This window comes from Dendropsophus ebraccatus, chromosome 7 (genome assembly GCF_027789765.1).
Source record: "Dendropsophus ebraccatus isolate aDenEbr1 chromosome 7, aDenEbr1.pat, whole genome shotgun sequence".
NCBI lineage: Eukaryota > Metazoa > Chordata > Amphibia > Anura > Hylidae > Dendropsophus > Dendropsophus ebraccatus.
The window spans coordinates 79,866,894-79,872,248 of NC_091460.1; the positions used below are offsets into that span (position 1 = coordinate 79,866,894).

At 43.7% G+C, this 5,355-nt stretch overlaps 1 pseudogene; it reads left to right on the forward strand.

Annotated features, from left to right (window-relative positions):
* Nucleotides 1-3,638: 3,638 nt before the first annotated feature.
* LOC138796870 (G-rich sequence factor 1 pseudogene) lies at nt 3,639-4,899 on the forward strand (annotated as a pseudogene).
* Nucleotides 4,900-5,355: the final 456 nt, after the last annotated feature.

Here is a 5,355-nt window from a genome sequence, read left to right on the forward strand (position 1 = left end):
TGTCTGGCATTTACTGTATCTTCAGCACTATGCATCTTTATTGAATAACAATGCACAACACTTTAAGGATGAACCTAAACCTTCCCTCTCTCACATTGGAGCAGAAGCACATGAGCTTAATGTGATCATATGTAGAGGTTGGTTCCTATGACCAAATGTGTCAGCAGTGCTCAAGAACATAATAAATATCATCAGACAAATACAACTAAACACTACAGGCCCTTGGTAGTCCTGGTTTACCCGCAATAAACCCCCTGGTAGTCATAGTTAACCACCAGTAATGCTTCTGGTAGTAGTAGTTTACTGCATGAGGCCCCGGACACTCATAGTAAACCCCCCAGTAATGCCGCTGGAAGCCATAGTTAACCCACAGTGTTGCTGATTGTAGTCATAGTCAACACACAGCTATGCTAATTGTAGTTATAGTTATCCTACATTGATGCTCCTGGTAGTTGTAGATAACCCACAGTGATGCCACTGGTAATCTGTACTAAATAAAAAAAAATGAACATCCCACTTTTCCTTCACTCCAGCGCTAAGCCTGTCCTCTTCCTGCTCCTGCTGTCTGTGCCAGAGCAGCGCAGCTCTTCTTCAACAGTTGATATGAGATCAAATGATGTCAATACGCATGGTCCACAGGAGAAAGAGAAGATGTGCGCTGCTCAGTCTTTCAGGAGCTGACAGCAACCTGTTATGTCTGGTGGACTGACAGACACAGGAGGGCACTGTGCGCTGCACACAAGTCTGTGGCAGTATCAGATCTAGGGGGCTGAATGTGGCCTGAGGGCTGGAGGTTTCCCTCCCCTGCATTTGAAGAACAAATGTGAATTAAAGTGTCACTGTCGTGAAATTTTTGCAGAAATCAATAGTCCAGGCGATTTTAGGAAACTTTGTAATTGGGTTTATTAGCCGAAAAATGCATTTTTATCATGAAAAAGCAGTTTGAAGCTCTCCCCCTGTCTTCATTGTTCTCCTATGGAGAGAGCTAAATAAAACACCAAAACAGGACAACAAAGAGTTAATCTACAAATACCTCACCCTTTATCTCCTCTGACAGTCACCACTGACCTCTCTGAGCTCTGATTACAGTGTTCACCCAGCTCCGTGCCTGTAATCCTCTGTCATCAGCTTTCTGCTGTCGGCTAACTCCCTCCTCCCCCCTCCCCTCTCCCTAGAACAGACTGGGTATGTCTGATGCAACAAGTCACAATTTCCTGATTTTTTGCAGTGAATGGAAAAGAGGAGGGATGGGGGGACCTGGGAAAAGGCTTTTTTAAATGCAGATAATGGCATATTTGGCTAATAAACCCAATTACAAAGTTTCTTAAAATCGCTTGGACTATTGATTTCTGTAAAAATAAATAAATAAAACAGTGACTTTTTAAGAAACACATGCAGATTATCCTTCTTTGCACATACCATTTTTAAATGTCTCTGCCTATGTCATTATGGTCCATTAGAAAATTGACAAAATCATTTTTTTAATGTAACAACAATCGTAGATAAGAAGAGTCTGAATGCACTCACCGGTTATGCAGAAAAAACTTCTTTTATTCATGTCTCTATTCACACAGCATTTTGCAAGCGGGCGGAGGACGCCAGGCACCCTCCACTGATAATGATGACAGCTCTTTCATGCCTACTTTTCGGAGCTTCCTCAGAGGAAGCTGCTGACTGCTTCAGCTCTGTCTGAATATTTGCACCAGCAGCAGTGGATAACTAGTTACTAGAGCATTGTACTGTATGGCAGTACAATCTATCAAGATATCACAAATACAGTGCCAACTTCCCTTTTTACTTTATCGAAAACAACAGCATGGAACACCTACCTACTGATAATGATGACAGCTGTTTCGCGCCTACTTTTCGGCGTTTCCTCAGAGGAAGCTGCTGGCTGCTTCAGCTCTGTGTGAATATTTGCACCACCAGCAGTGGATAATTAGTTACTAGAGCATTCTACTGTATGGCATATATGGCTAATGGACACTAAGATAGTGCCGACCCCTACACCTGTATACTCATTTTTTTTTATGTGTTAAAACCATCCCAGTTTACTTTACTATACATGATCTGATTTTTCTCGTACCATCCTACCTGCAACCTTTTGACTTGAGGAGCATTTACATATATGGCAATGCTAAAGATATACTTACATTTTCTGTAAATGAAGCTAACCTTTTTGTTGAGGGATGCAGTCTACAGTACATTAGAGAGGATATACAGTATGTATAGTACTACAATAGGGTATATGCAGAGGGAATGGGAAGTTTTTTATGAGTTGATGATCCTTCCTATTGTGGTAGACCTTTTGTGCTCCCTGACAGCTAGTTCCAGAGAAGGAATGTTGTGGAGTGACTTGAGTGTAAGTAATTCCTCATGAGGCCTGCCTTACTGAGCGTGATGAGAAGGAAAATTGTAAGACCGCAGGCATAGACTGAAGCAAGACAAGGAACAATTATCCCTGCTGAACTTTCCAGTGGAGTTATGTCTCTATCCTGTCTGTGAACTGTATTGTTGTTACACTTGTACCATGTTCTCCTTAGAGATTATTGTTATGTACAAACCTATGGCCTGCTTTGTCTATAGACAACTATGGTGAGTCATGTGCAAGAAACTACTATTAAATCTGGTACTACAGTATCTGCGGAACTGCATGGTAGATTAGACCATTCAATAAAGGGAAGCAGCTAATTATAATTAATATGCAGTATATAATTGTCAGGAGCCGGCACGGGTCAGCATGTGTGGCTCCTGACACTGCCGGAGCTCGATGACGGGTTCTTGGACACGTCGACGGCGTCCCTGGTAACTGGGCCGGCCGGTTGCTAGGGGAGCATTGGCAGCGAAGTGGCTCTGCATTGCTATAATTCTGACTAGCGTCCGGCACCGTTGGTCAGCTCTGTGAGGGGGTTGGTAGCTGGAGTCTCTGCCCCAATCACGCCCTGGGGCTGGGACTCCATCCTCCATATGACTACTACCCCCATCATGCCTCCTTGCCTTGCCTCCTACCTGGCTATACTTTTGCCCCATGGTCGGTGACCTGCCGGGTTCTGATGGGTCCCTTGGGCGTCTATCATGGTGGCTTGGAGTGGGGATATGACCCACTTGGACTGTCACTGGTACCGCCACCCAAAGAAAGGGGAGATGACCCAAGGATGGAGTAGCCTGTGTGTAGGTGCTGGTATAATGATAGTCCTGATAGAATAAAAAAACTTACTTTTTACTTAAAGTGTCACTGTCATTAAAAAATTTTATTGCAGAAATCAATAGTACAGGCGATTTTAAGAAACTTTGTAATAGGTTTATAAGCCGAAAAATGAATTTTTATTATGAAAAAGCAGTTTGAAGCTCTCCCCCCTGTCTTCATTGTTCTCCTATGGAGAGAGGGAAATGAGACACCAAAACAGGACAACAAAGAGTTAATTTACGGTCGGCTGGTCCTTGGTGAGCTCCCCCTGGGTTTCCGGGTGTGGTGTTTGCCCTTCCTCTGCATGGCCGGGAGCTGCAGGATCATCAGCGCCTCGATAGCTCAGCTTCTGCTGAGGGGCCAGGGCCGGGGAGCTGCGCTGCTGTGGAGAGGGAAGCCCGAGCTGCAGAGCGCTGTGTGGCGGGCAGGGAGACTGTGGGCACCGGGACAGGAGAGGCTGCGCAGGTCCCTCTGCACCACCAACTACCAGTCCGTACAGCTCACATGTAAGTGAGGATTACCTTGATTTACCGGAGTATGTGCCAGGGCCTGTAAGCAAAGAACCAAGTAAGATGTTCATTGTGCGTGCTAGAGGGCTGCCGTGGTCATGCACTGCTGAAGACGTGCTTAATTTTTTCTCTGGTTGCAATGTACGCTATGGCACAGATGGTGTGCACTTCTTATTTAATAGAGATGGGAAGCCACGAGGAGATGCAGTCATTGAGTTTGAGACTGCAGATGACTTGGTAAAAGCACTAGAACAGCATAAAAAGTACTTGGGACAGCGCTATGTGGAAGTGTTTGAAATGAGCCAGAAGGATGCAGAGTCGCTGCTGCAAAGGCTTCAAGCTCCTATGTCGCCCACTACATCTGCGTCACAGTCTGCCCCAATATTGGCTGCTAACCTAAGTGATGGCACTGTGCGTCTCCGTAGTCTTCCATATAGTTGTAGTGAACAGGATATTGTCAGTTTCTTTTCAGGTCTAAGTATAGCCGAGGATGGCATAACATTTGTGTTTGACCAGAGGGGACGCAAGTCGGGGGAGGCCTTTGTACAGTTTATTTCTGAAGAACATGCAGAACAAGCACTTTTGAGACACAAGCAGGAAATAGGCAGCAGGTACATTGAAATATTTCCAAGCAGAAAAACTGAAATTCAGAATGCTCGCTTCCTTGTTAAAAAAAGAAAAGGTGTCTCTTTTGCACCAACCATGAAAGAACTTTATGACCCAGACGTATCTATTAATAACGAAAATAAAGACAAGCAGTCCGACATGGTCAGCGAGAACAATCACATGAATGATTATGGGAAAGAAATGTCTGGGAAGGCTGTGGATGCCAGTGAATTCACAGTGTCACCAGTTCATGATATCCACATTCGAGGACTCCCTTTTCATGCTTCTGGGCAAGATATTGCAAATTTTTTCCACCCTGTGATGCCATTGAAGATAAATATTGAATACAGTGCAGATGCTGGAGGTACTTCTGGGGAAGCAGTAGTACGATTTTTGACCCATGAGGATGCCGTAGCTGCCATGGCTAAAAACAGATGCCACATGCAACAAGGATACTTAGAACTGTTCCTGAATTCATCTCCAGATGGTAAATGAGCTGTTTTGAAAGTGGTGTTGCACACACACAGTAAAAAGGACTCAAATAATTTCTCCACCTCCTGACATTAGACTGTATAAACACCTCTATTTTCTTTTAAATGGCTGTTCAAAAGATTGGACCTTTTTATTTTAAATACATATATATTTGTTACGTTGCTGATTGTTGAAAGATACCTGGTACTAATTCAGCAAACACAAGAATTCAAGAAAGTACCAATTGAAGAGTCACTATTGGTCTGGAAGAAAGTTCACGGTGGAATGAGTGGTGGCGAGCCAGCAGCATGTTCTTGTTTCATCAAAGTGCCTAAGAAAATACTGAGAATGCAGTTTCCTTGGGAATAAGGGAAAACTATAAACTAGAAGATGTACACAGACATTTACATATCCTGCATTATGCCCATTTAGATGTATAGACAGACACTGGTAAGTGGTACAGTGAGTGGTCAGTTGTCTTATTTCCTCCTCGTTGAAGAAGTGCTCTGTGTGGTGGGCTCATTCCTTGCATAGTTAATTTGTTATTGGTTCTAAATTTATGAAAACAGTTACATTTATTTG